Source organism: Peromyscus leucopus, chromosome 15 (genome assembly GCF_004664715.2).
Source record: "Peromyscus leucopus breed LL Stock chromosome 15, UCI_PerLeu_2.1, whole genome shotgun sequence".
NCBI classification, from domain to species: Eukaryota; Metazoa; Chordata; class Mammalia; order Rodentia; family Cricetidae; genus Peromyscus; species Peromyscus leucopus.
Genome location: NC_051076.1, coordinates 5,886,550 through 5,900,445, shown reverse-complemented (window position 1 = coordinate 5,900,445; position 13,896 = coordinate 5,886,550). Strand labels below are relative to the sequence as shown.

General features: G+C 46.1%; 1 protein-coding gene across 1 annotated transcript in view; it reads right to left on the bottom strand.

Moving 5' to 3' along the window:
* Nucleotides 1-13,896, bottom strand: part of Hhat (hedgehog acyltransferase) — a 268,490-nt gene that overhangs the window by 31,101 nt on the left and 223,493 nt on the right. The gene's annotated exons all lie outside the window — the stretch shown is intronic.

Here is a 13,896-nt window from a genome sequence, read left to right as displayed (position 1 = left end):
ACCTTCTTCTTTACTACTTTTTGTTTGTTTTTATTACAATCATCCTAGAGGTTGTGACGTGATGTCCCACTGAGGGTCTAGGCGGCCTCCTGATGACTCACCTGTTGGGTCTTTTCCCTGTGCTTAAGGGTCTTCTGCATATCTTCTTTGGACAAATGTCTGCTTAGAGCCTTTATCTATTTTTAACGGAGTTATGGCTTCCAGCTAGAACAACAGTTCTCAACTTGTGGGGCCGCAGCCCCTTTAGTGAAGGGGTCAAACTACCCTTTTTTACAGGAGTCATCTAAGACCATTGGAAAACACAGATATTTATATTAAGATTCATAACAGTAGCAAAATTACAGTATGAAGAACAAGAAAGATAATTTTATGGTTGGAGATCACCACAACAGCATTAGGAAGGTTGAGAACCACTGAGCATGGAGGTTCTTATCTGACACATGGGTTGCAAAAACCCTTCTCATGTTCTAACTATATTTTTATTTCCTTGATGTCTTTGAAGCAAAAGAAAATTTTTTTAATTTATTTCTTGTTGTGTTTTGGAGACAGGGTCTCACTCAGTGGGTCAGACTGGCCTGGAACTCACAGCAATCCTCCTGCCTCAGCACCCCATGAGTTTTTAATGTTGAGAATGTCCAGTTAACCTGCTTTTCTTTTAGGCTGACTGTGCTCTGATGCCATGGCTAAGGCACCACCGTCTAACGGTCAGACATGGTGCCTATTTTTTTCCTAGGAGTTTGATACATCTAGACCTTGTATTTAAGCTTTGATCCTTTTGAGTTACCATTGGTAGGCAGTGTTAGGTCCAGGTCTAGTGCTTTTGCATGTGGACATCAGTAACAAATGCTGTGGAATGGTCTGTCAAATTGCTCTGACTGGTCAATAAATAAAACACTGATTGGCCAGTTGCTAGGCAGGAAGTATAGGTGGGACTAACAGAGGAGAAAAGAAAGAACAGGAAGGCAGAAGGAGACACTGCCAGCCGCAGTCATGACAAGCAGCATGTGAAGATGCCAGTAAGCCACATGGCAAGGTATAGATTTATGGAAATGGATTAATTTAAGCTATAAGAACAGTTAGCAAGAAGCCTGCCACGGCCATACAGTTTGTAAGCAATAGAAGTCTCTGTGTTTACTTGGTTAGGTCTGAGCAGCTGTGGGACTGGCGAGTGACAAAGATTTGTCCTGACTGTGGGCAAGGCAAGAAAACTCTAGCTACAAATGGCACCCAATGTGTTGGCAAGAGTTTCCACTTAAAACCTGAGTAAAAAGATTCTAAAACAGAGCTAAAAACAGTTCCTAGTTGTCTCTTTCAAGCTAGTGGCAGCCTGCATGTTTGAGCTACTATGGAGGGTTCCTGGTGTGCACTTGACCTGCAGTATGGCGGGAATGAGGCCTCTGCAAGTGGCACATTAAGCTGTGTGGTGGTAGTGTTTGTTTTGCTAGTACAAAACAAAAAGAGGCTTCTGGGCTACACACTGCTTTGATAGAAGCATAGACCCACTATTTCTGAGAGTTGATGACTCCCAGAGCTGGCGGAAAATGTACCACTGCCATGTTGGGAAGCTGAAGTGGGCAGAGCCAGCAGCCACAGCACTGTTTCAGTCTTAGAATGCTGCAGTTTAAAGCAATAGGCTCAAGGTAATATTAAAAAAAATAAGCCACGTAACAATGGCTACCACACAGAGAATCTGGATTATGTTCTCTTTGATATTCGTAACTGAAGAAAAACATTTGATTGCAAAAGCTGTTGAGTTATGCCAAAACGCATACTTTAAAGGTACCTTGACTTCAAAATTTGGATGTAAGGATATGTTGCTTTGGAAAGGAGGTTCTGCTTTTTTTCCACAGAAAGCCAGAGGCTATGGATTTGTTCTAGATTAAGATACATCAGGTTTGACCAGCCAAGACCCCCTAAAAGGTCTCCGATGACACCAAGGCCCAGATGATCCAACATCCAGAACTGTTTTAAGGCAACTGGCTCAGACGTTACACCCTCACAGACTACTTCATAATCCTAAAATTTTCTTTGTGTCCCCATAAGATATGGCGCCCCCCCTCCAGCAGGAAGTAGTAAGAGAAGCTCCGCCCAAATTCCCAAATATACCAAGCTGGCCTTGGAGATGTGTAAAAGTTAAAACCTTCCTCTTTAAAAAAAAAGAAGAAAAGAAAGGAAAAGGGGAAGTGCTGTGAGATGGTCTGTATGTTAAATTGCTCTGATTGGTCAATAAATAAAACACTGATTGGCCAGTGGCTAGGCAGGAAGTATAGGCGGGACTAACAGAGAGGAGAAAAGAAAGAACAGGAAGGCAGAAGGAGTCACTGCCAGCTGCAGCCATGACAAGCAGCATGTGAAGATGCCGGTAAGCCACGAGCCACATGGCAAGGTATAGATTTATGGAAATGGATTAATTTAAGCTATAAGAACAGTTAGCAAGAAGCCTGCCACGGCCATACAGTTTGTAAGCAAAATAAGTCTCTGTGTTTACTTGGTTGGGTCTGAGCGGCTGTGGGACTGGCGAGTGACAAAGATTTGTCCTGACTGTGGGCAAGGCAGGAAAACTCTAGCTACAAACAAATATTTTGGAAACAAAAAAGAACTGGAAGCAGATAATATTATCATAATATTATCAGTATTGAGTGTGTCCCTTGCTTTTCTTGCTGCTGTGGCAAAAACAATGTATGGAGGGATGGGTTTGTTTGGGGTCACAGTAGAAGCTGTATCCATTATGGCAGCATAAGCGGGAAGTGACATGTCACATGGTGTCTGCAGTCAGGAAGCAGCGACGTGGAGCCCTATGCTCTCCTGCCCCCTTTTATTTGGTCTGTGCTTCCAGCCAGTGTCTAGGGTGGGTCTTCCTTCTCAGTTAATACTCTCTGGAAACATCCACACAAGCACACCCAGAGTGTGTCTCCCAGATGACCCTAAATTCTGTCAGCTGCCAATCAAGATGAGCCATTACAATAGCTGTGCCTAGGCTAAGACATATTTAACTTACACAATCACCCATGAGCTAGGTATTTTCTTTCTCTCTCTCTCTCTCTCTCTCTCTCTCTCTCTCTCTCTCTCTCTCTCTCTCTGTCTTTCTTTCCCCAAACAATACAGATGCTTTGTTTAATAGTTACAGGTTATCATGGGCCAAGTGGTGGATGTCCAGGAACCAGCAGCAAGATCAGCATAACCTCTGAGCCTCTCTTTCTGACTCCAATAGGGTGAGCACATCACCCTCCTGGACGGTGCCTTTGACATTTCAGATGATAGAGCGGCCGGTGTCATCCAAAAATTCCACAGCGCACCTATGTGCACTGTCCCTGAGTACCTGCCCAGCACTTTGGTTACCCTAGGCAGCTTGATAGGTTGCACGTGACTCATGTCCTTGACGGTGGCAATCTGGGGGAGGGGCTAGGTATTTTCTTAATTCACAGATGAGAATCTGAGTGTCTGAGAGGCTGAGCACGTGTTCCAGGTCTCACATCAGTAAACAACTCCATGCATCTGCCTCCCAAGCCCTTTACTACCCTCTCCCATTGGCAGTCAGTGTAACGAAGATCCCGGAACCCAGGAGACACCTCAGGACACAGCAATTCTCCAGAGCGCACAGAATACAGTGCTTACCGGAAACTCCTATTTACATGCGAAGCACGCTGTCACTTCTTGGACATTCCAAATGGCATGTTTGATTCAAGCAAATATTAGGGTTTCTACAGAAAGATTCCTGTTTCTAAGTAAGATTTCTGTTTCTGATAATGTTGTTTTGAACAATTCTTTAAGTAGGAGAGAAAAAAAAAACCCTGAAAATTGCCAGATAAATATATTTATTAATATGGAAAGCTGGTGATAAAAGTAACTAAGATAATGAGATAGTAAGGAACTAAAGTGGGACCCCCAAAGAAGCAAGAGGTGCCCTTCGCCCGCCTTGCCCTGAGGATGTCTGTCTGCCCATCTGTCTGTCTGTCTATCTGTCTGGACTAGATTCTTATTCTGTGCTGCCACCTTTGGGGTAAAGTCCAGGGTCCAGGAATTCCTGAAGTATTGAGACAAGTGAGTAACAAAAGCCAAGGCCCAGGGGGCAAGATCATCACTCCAGGTGGACAGGAAGTAAACCAGGCTCCTCTCATCTGGAGGTGACAGGAGGGACATGATCCCTCCTGAGGAGATGTGACCATAGCTAGTCCCACGTGTCCAGGAAATGCAAGCACAGGCTGCCTAGAGGACAGCTGCTACCACCAGGCGAGGTCTCAGAAACACATTCACAGGGTCTCCAGATAATGGGCAGCATGCAGAAGAGATACAAAGAGAGAGACATTAAGACTCAGCACTGAGGAAGGAATCGGGGTAAATACGGACACACACAGACTTAAAATACTAAGAACGAAGTGGAAGAGAAGCATTGCAAGCTTTTAGAAGGAAAGATAAGGGGTGGCGGTGGCGGCGGCGGTGGCAGCGGCGACGACGACGAGGACGACGACGACGACGACGACGACGCACGCCTTTAATCCCAGCACTCGGGAGGCAGAGGCCAGGTGGATCTCTGTGAGTTCGAGGCCAGCCTGGGCTACCAAGTGAGTTCCAGGAAAGGCGCAAAGCTACACAGAGAAACCCTGTCTCGAAAAAACAAAAACAAAAAAAAAAAAAAAAAAAAAAAAAAGGAAAGATAAATGAATCTGAACATACCTGGAAATGTCCATAAAGAGAAATGAACCCAGAAAAGCACATGTTCAGGCAGTTGACTGAGCAAAGCTACCTGCAGCTACAAAGGACCAGTCCTTGAACTTGCATGCCCCCTGTCTCCAGAGTCAAAGGTCAGGAAACAGCGTGAAAAACTACTGTTTTTCCAAAATCCAGAAACTGATCTAAGGCAGGCTACCAACATCAATAAGCAAACCTGGAATATTTTTGTCCAGATCAGTTACCCAAACCACTAAACTGCACACACTGTGAAGACCTGGCTGAGCCCCTGAAGCCCCTCCATCTTCCCAGTCCTGGTTACCTGGCAGCCACAGGATAGGACCCCATCCCCCCTCCCTCTTCCCAGTCCTGGTTGCCTGGCAGCCACAGGACAGGACCCCATCCTCCCCTCCATCTTCCCAGTCCTGGTTACCTGGCAGCCACAGGACAGGACCCCATCCCCTCCATCTTCCAGTCTGTTACTCAGCCATCCTGCAGGACCCAATCTCCCCACTGCCTCCTACTGGTCCCCCCACCTCTGGTATAGATTCCCTTGCTGTCCAGATAGATAACTTGCTCCAACACGAGAATCATGTCACTCTTGTAAAAATCCTCATGCCTAATACCAGACCAAGGTCCTCAGCATGGCACTGGGCCCTTCATTAACTGGTGATCTTACTCCTGGGCCCTTCAGTACATCTCGATATTCACCTGCCTCATCTCACAATGTCTCCCATCCAACCCCAGAAGCTGCCAGCTCCCGAATGAGCAATTATGTCTCCCTGTGTTTGTGGCTGTGCCCCAATCCCTGGTTCTGGTCCTCACCCACCCTTTAAAAGCCTACCTCTGATGCTACTTCCTCTCTGATGACCTTATCCAGGTGATAAGGGGGAATGGTAAATAAAGCAGGGTAGGTAGATGTTGTTTCCTGTGACAATCAGCTTATGGCATCTACCCTGGCCACTCACCTTTTTGTCCCCAGGGTGCTATGTCCCCAACACTGCAGCACGTTTTTGTCAGTTGAATCGTGATCACTCTGACCTCTAGCCTCAGCAAGCGCTTAGGGACCCCTCCACTTCCACCACTTTTCTCTACTCAGGGTCTCAGCCTCACGCCAGCCTCCCCTGGCCACTGGCCCCTCTGTCCTGTCTCAGGTAAGCTGCCAGGCTCCCCACATTTCTCATTTCCTCACTGTGCACTTTTATCTCTTTTAGTGACGTCCCCCCCCCCCGCCCCCGATAACAGCATCTTGTGCAGTGGTGCAGGAGGCGTGACCCAAGGCTCCCGCAGTCCCATTGGGCACAGCCACGGAGGTGAGAGGAGTAATCAGGACACCGGCTTCCAACACGAGAAAACAGAGTTATAGGGTAATGTGAACACACAGAGAATCTTAAAACAGGAGCGTGAATATTTCCGTTAAGTTTAAATTTACTGGTTTCTTCTTGCTGAATAAAAAAACAAGCTGAGAAAAAACAGGGCTCTGAAGACAGGTCTCTGTGACCAGAAGATGTCCAGGCTCAGTTTTGTAATAGAGGAGCAGGGCAGATAGATGGATAGATGGATGGATAGATAGATAGATAGATAGATAGATAGATAGATAGATAGATAGATAGATAGAATATGTTCCAGAAAGGCCTGAATCTATAATCTAGGAAGAAGACAGACATAAGGTGGGCTCTATGACCCATGAAGGGTCACGACTCCTAGCCCAGGGCTCCAGGGTTTCTACCTCTGCCCTGTCTCTTGGGCCTACCTCTCCCCTCAGAAACATTTTCTTAAGGAACCAAGCAGGTGCCCCAAATTCAGACCCCAGATTGTGGCAGTCTGGCTGCAGCATCACTAAGGTCTGACAACCTTCAGAATGCAAAGCGGCCCCCCCGCCCCCACTCCCACTCTCACTCCCCCGCATGACTGTAGGTGACTCCCACCTGAGACCTTACCAAACAAAGAAGAGTAGCCCACACGCCCAAAATTCACACACCAAGCAGGAGCGAGACCAGGTTAGCACAGAAAAATTCATCTCTTGGTCTCTCACTGGGTGTCCTGGCCCCAGAGCAGCCCAGACCCATCTCTAAGTGCTCTGGCTTGTCCCTCAGTACTGCCTCTAAACGGCACAGGTGACAGGCTTCCCCAAGGACAAGCCCTAGTGTTATGATATATTACCTGGGGACCCCGAGGGTGTCCCGCACGTGCTGGGAAACATGCTGGCATGCTGGGCAAATGCAGCTGTGGGCTGGTGCGTGGCCCACTCCATGCGGGCATGGTGGCGGGCGGCAGGTGGACATCCACAGCCCAGATGCTACATCTGTACAGAAATAGTTTATTATGATAGAGAGACAAAGAGAAGACGGGAAAGAAGAGGGAAAGAGAGGAGGGTGTCGGGTGCATACCTCAGGGAGTGGAGGGAGAGAGAGAGAAAGGGGCAGAGTTTTCCTTAAGAAAAGGCTTCTAGGTCAGGATGCAGAAAGACAGCAAGGGGCGGGCAGGTCAGAAGAACATTAACACCTAGTCCCCCAGATTTTTCACAGCAAAAGGACATGGCCCTAGGACATAAAAGATTGGATTTAAGATAAAGGATTATATTTTTGCTTTTATATTACTGACAGCAGGTGAGGGTTTTCTTCCCCCCACCCCCACCTTCTTCTGTTATTCAGGGATCACATGAACATACAATCAGAAAAAAAAAAATGAAAAAACGTTTTTTAAATTGTGAGTTGTGCTGCCTGGAGACATACTCAATGTCTAAAATTAGCAACTGCCTCCACCTCTGTGCCGGAGAGGGCAGCAGCTGGGCCGTTACTGTGGTCAGAGGGCAAAGGGAGCCCAAGGCACAGTGGCTGCTGCAGAGGTTAAGCTCCTGAGGCTCTGAGGCTCCTGCTGGCTGGACTCTGCTCCCATGCATGGCAGCAGCTCCGCCTCCACCCCCTGCCTGCCTGGCACAGGGTGACTTGCACTTTCCCATCATTGCAATCTGCTGTCCCCTGTACAATCAACATCCCAGCTTAGAGGGAGATGTGGAAGACACTGGTGAATAAGGAGGCCGAGACTCGACGCCTTCAGGCTTCGTTGGTGTTGCTCGTTGCTTGGGATTATCCAGGGCTTCTCCTGCACACAAGCCACAGGCGCTCCAGCCCACCAGGCATCCCCGGCTGCCAGCTCTGCCTTGGAGTCAGGTCGCCAGTGCCTCCCAGATGGGCTGATGGAGCCGTCCACCTTCCTCATCTACTGCCATTCTCACATTTACAGTTTTTGTCTTTTTCACTTTTCTAAGAGAAAGCCTCACTGTATAGCCCAGGCTGCCCTTGAATCTCCTATGTAGCCCAGGCTGGCTTCAGACTCAGGGTAATACTCATGCTTTTTCTCCAAGGGTGTTGGGATGACTGTGGCCACCGTACCTGGCTAGTGTGGGTTTGCCTTGGTTTGGTTTGGGTTTCTCTTGTTTAGTACTAGGAATGAGATAAATTCCGGCCTTGCACATGCTCAGAAGGTGCTCTCCACTGAGCCATTTTCCAAGACAGCTGCTTCTCTTTAGCCTAACATGGATCACCACGACAGACAAGATCTCCCCAGGATCTTTGTCAGTTTTCCTTGGCCAATAAATCTAAACCGAGACGAACCACAGATACAGCCAAGAGGTGGCACTAGACCAGCCAGCTGTCCCTTGGTGCAGAGGCTGGTGAGCTGAGCAGCTGTTTGCTCGAGCCATTGAACCCTGGGTGACCTGTTACACAGCAGTAGCTGACTGATAAATGCTTCCCCCAAAAGCTGCCCAATCTAGATCAATACTTCTTTTCTTTGAGGCTAGGATAAAGACAGTGAAGTAGGCACAAAGCCCAGCTCAGTCTCTGCCAGCCATTTTCAAACTAGGTAATACACCACAGGAGGTTTGCAGGGCTCCCCACACAGAATAAGGAGTATGGATAATGCTGGAGATTTGGTTTCCACATCTTCAGCTAAGAGACACAACACACCACACATGCATGTACACATATGTACACAAACATACACCTTTTCCTAAAAAGTAATCTTGCTACCAGTTTTTTGTCTCAATTTGCAGAGGAAAATCAAGCCCTTCTGCCACCTTATCTTACAGCAAGGTATTGACCCCTCTGGAGAACTGGAACAATACCCGGAGACACTGAACAGCACCTGAATATGAACGACTGGACAGGGAGAAGAGGATGATAAGAAGTGGTCAGTGAGAACAAAAGGGTTCCAAATCTGTAGGTGTAATCATCAGCAAAGACACAAAATCACCCCATTTTTACTTGATCAGTGATATCTATGCTAGAAGTTCTGTTTACAGACACTTTACAACATTCCCATCTTTCACAGAATTCCTGGTTAGCAGGAATGGGGTTCATACAAGCTTGCAGAAGAGTATTTCCATGCATCCTGGTTGAACATCTTTCCTAGCCACTATAGAATTTCCCCCCGATGCTAGTGAACCTCCACGTACACCACTGCCCCAGCTCTCACTTCTCAGCTTCTGTGCCTGGTGACATGGCCTGAAATACTCCTGTGGAAACCTAGTTATCTGGGTGATGGAGCGGCACAGAGGGAAGAAGCCAACACTTCTCAGTCTTAAATTCAGATGCTTTGACGGTTAATTCTAGCTGTGCCGAGCGTCTTGCTGAGGAGCTGTCTGGAGACGGTAGCCTATGGGTGTGCTTGTGGGGGTTGTCTTGATTATTAACTGAGGTGGGAAGGCCCACTCAGGGGGTCCTGGACTATATTAGATAGGAGAAGGCTAGGTGAAAGCAAGCAACAGGGATCCATTTGTCTCTCTCTGCTCTTGATGGTAGATATGATCTGACTACCTGCTTGAGTTCCTACTTTGACTTCCCCTCAATGGTGAACTGTAATCTGGAACTGTGAGCCGAAACAAATCATTTCTTCCCATAAGTTGCTTTTGTTGAGTGTTTTGTCACAGCAACAGAAAGGAATCTAGGACACGTGCCAAGAGTGGCCATCATGGACCCATGTCTAACCATAGGTAAACACTCAAGAGTCTGTGAGTCAACTTCCCTGGGCAGGAGAACCTGGCTCATCAATAGTCTACCCTCAATAGTCTACGAGATCTGAGGAGGTAGAAGCAGCGAGAGGCATGAAAAAGCCACTTGAAGGTGAGGTCCAGTGAAGTTAGACTGAACTCCTCACAAACACAGAAGGCACTGACATCTGCCCTCTGCCTTCGCTCACACACAGTGAGTTTTCATTCCTAAGAATGTGAGGAGATGCAAAGGGCCGAGTTTACTTCACCACAGACCTCTTGGATCTCCAGTGCCACACTGCAGGTCACCTTTAAATAAAATCCCTGTCTAGAAGCATTTGCATCAGGAGAAGAATAAACTGTCTGGACAACCTGGTAATCAGGGACAAAATAATTCTCTCCTCTCTTAGCTAGAAATAGCAAGAAAATTTGGGGAGTGTTGGGGTTCTGACTTGCATACCAGCATCACTCTCTCGTCCCTCACTGGAACCCAGAGGGAAAGGAACCAGGTTCTCTGGGGCAAGGGGCTTCTCATGGAGTTAAATGTTTAGGCACGGTTTGCCAAAATATATGGGGTGGTGGGGTGATAAGGACGTAGAAAGACAAACTTGTGTGTGTGTACGTGTGTGTATGTGTGTATACCTGTGTGCATAAGTGCGTGTGGTGCACATGTGTACATGGCATACACATGCAGCTGTGTAAGGAGTCAGATAGCAGAGTGTTGGGGTGATCTGCATGCAGGCATATGTGTAGTGTGTGTGTGTGTGTGTGTGTGTGTGTGTGTGTGTGTGTGTGTGTGTGTGAAGTGCAGACATATGTACATGCACACCTGCATGTGTGTGCCAAGGAGTGAGGGTAATGTTGGTGGGCTCTGGGTGCAGGTCCATTCATGTGTGAATTGTGTGACTAGTAGTGCAGCTGCCCTAGTCACCCATGCTCACGTAAGTAACCCCGATAAACTCATCGATTCACCACGGGAGGTTTTGGAGTCTGTGAGTACCCTATCTGGTACGACAGGCGTCTGCTCATACCTCCTCAGAAAGCCACACGTTATGTGTCATTGATATCTTTATGGAGCAGAACTCAACAACTGCCTCTGAAGAGATCAATCACACATCAGTGTGGAAGCTGGAGCGTCTCCATCATTAAGCTTTTGGAGACAAAGGAGACATAAGCAGCATTTGTACTCGTCTCTGTGGAGCGTGACCCAGGGTAGCTCATCCTAGAGTAAGCAGGTGGCCCAAACCCCAGCCACATCCCCCTTAGAGCCGTAAAACTAAGTAGTCTGAAGAGGGAAGACACAGAATCCTTACTTTCTGCTGAATTATCTCAGCAAGAGAAGTGAGCCTTGCTGTTAAAAATGTTATGTACAGGACGCATCCTTGAGCCCCAGGTTTTTTATTAGGCATGTCTGCCTTCCATTCTTCATCAGGGTGAGGGAGGTGCACAGTATGAAAAGGTGATCCAGTCCTGAAGCCTCCTCTCCTGCCCAGGGTCTGCACAGTAGGAAAAGATGATCCAGTCCCAAAACCTCCTCTCCTGCCCAGGGTCCAAGACCAAGGTTGCTATGGAAGATCTAGGGAAAAGGTGATCCAGTCCCAAAGCCTCCTCTCCTGCCAGGGTCTGCACAGTATGAAAAGGTGATCCAATCCCAAAGCCTCCTCTCCCGCCCAAGGTCCAGGACCAGGCTGCAATGGAAACTCTAGGATGGACTTGGCAGCTTAAAGCAAAGCCAACTGTAGCTGAGTTTACTGCACTGGAGATGGGAGATCCTGACTTTGGGGTCAGTCTTCCACACTACTCCATGAGATACTTGGAACATCAGTGGTATGAGAAAGAACTCCCAGAGAATTAGTGAGTGTTTATTATGCACTCATTCATAGTCAGTAAAAACTAGTGGGCATGCATCTGGGTGCACCCATCTCTTAGATTCAGTACTGTGCACTTGCAGTTTCTGAATCCCTGCAGAATTAGTGAGCTTGTACCTGTGTGCATTAATATCTGATTTGCTGAGAGACACTGCAGCCACTGCCAGGACAAGCAGCATGTAAAGACTCTGGTAAGCCACCAGCCACATGGCAAGGTATAGATTTATAAAAATGGGTTAATTTAAGATAAAAGAACAGTTAGCAAGAAGCCTGCCACGGCCATACAGTTTATAAGTGATATAAGCATCTGAGTGATTATTTTATAAGTGGATTGTGGGACTGCAGGGCTTGGGGAACCTGGAGAGAAGCCCTCCAGCAACAAATGGTGCCCAACGGCTCGAGTTTCCACCTTAAACCTGAGAATATTTAATAACCAATTCTAAACAGAGCCAAAACCAGGTTCCTGCTTCTTGTCTCATACAGGCAGCTAGACGCCGCAAAACGCAGGTTTGAACACTGGCGGGTTCCTGGTGTGTGCGTTTGACCATCAGCATGGCGGGAATGAGGCGTCTGCCAGCAGCACATTACGCTGTGTGGTAGATTTAGTCTTTACTAGTATTTTTTTTTTTTTTAAAAGAGGTTTCTGGGCTACACGCTGCTTTGATAAAAGCTTAGACCCACTATTTCTGAGACTTGATGACTCCCAGAGCTGGGAGAAAATGTACCACCGCCATGTTGAAAAGCTGAAGGGGGCGGAGCCAGCAGCCACAGCGCCGTTTCAGGCTTAGAAGGCTATAGTCAATAAGACTGATTCAAATGAAATAGTTTATAATACATGTAAAAATATACGTAGGCTTAAAAGACAAAAAAAAATACCATTATATAAACAAATAGTATCTAAAAATAAATTGTTTTAAAAAAACAGTAAAGGTAATAAGCCACGTAAAGATGACTATCACACACAAAATCTGGATTATGTTGTCTTTGATATTCCTAACTAAGGAAAAACATTTGATTGTAAAAGCTGTTCAGTTATGCCAAAATGTAAATTTTAAAGATACCTTGACTTCAAAATTTGGATTTAAGGATATGTTGCTTTGGAAAAGAGGTTCTACTTTTGTTTCCACAGAAAGCCAGAGGCTGTGGATTTGTTCCAGATAAAGATACATCAGGTTTCACCAGCCAAGACCCCCTGAAAGGTCTCTGATGACACCATGGCCCAGATGATCCAACATCCAGAGCGGTTTCAAGGCAACTGGTTCACACAATACAGCCTCACGGACTACCCATAGGCCTAAAATTTTCTTTGCGTCCCCATAAGATACAGCGCCCCCCTCCAGCAGGAAGTAGTAAGAGATGCTATGCCCAAATTCCCAAATATACCAAGCTGGCTTTAAAGGTGGAATTGGCTCATTCCCCCTCTAAACCCAGACATATTGCTTTAAAAAAAAAAATGGTTAAGAGATTCTTCTGTCCCAAATCAGAAGAGCCCTCTGGTGTGGGACAGAGAAAAACCAATATTTTTATTTAAAACAGGTTGATTATAAATGTGATCTCTTTCTAAAAAAGAAAAGGGGATATGATATAGATATATAGGAGGATATAGAGATGATAAGATAAAAGGGTAGATTAATGAACCTACTTTTAAAGAACAACCTGTTTAAAATGTTTTACATTGGTATAAATTTTAGTTTATTGATACAAACTTGAAGTTAATTTTGTTATACTGTATATATATATTTCTATTCTTGTTTGAGGTATTATGTTTATATAACTCATTTAAAATTGTAATGGATAATTAAAAAATAGATTAATAATTAGTCATCTATGATAATCATATTTGTAGCCATGTTAATTAAGTCTTCTAGGTATACATAGATATATTTCAGATAGATAGGTAATCTTCAAACACTTCATAGACCTAGAGAATATGGCATTTAAATAACTTAGAATTCTGTTGACGTGAGACACAATTGCTCCTGGCTGCACCAATTGATCCCGAGAGAATGTTGGGCTTCTAAGACATTTCCATTTGGAAGTTTGTCTTTTGGGCACAAAATGGCCTACTGGGCAAAGAACTGCCCTTGCCTTGACGACTGACAGGACAAATGCAATGCTGTCCTTTCTGGACAAGCAGGACACAAGGAAAGTGACCACTGTACTCTGCCAAGACAGGGTAAGATGGTCTCTCAGAATTCCTGCATCTAAAAATGGTCTGTCAGATACTCTAGGCCTGTAGCCAATTTAAATGCACCAACAATGCTGAGAAACATTAGGTGACTGTCCAGGCTGCCAGCTGTCTTGGTCTACTTTTGCAAGATTCCCGAAAGTTGCTTGCATCCATCCACCATTTCTCAGGTACCATTA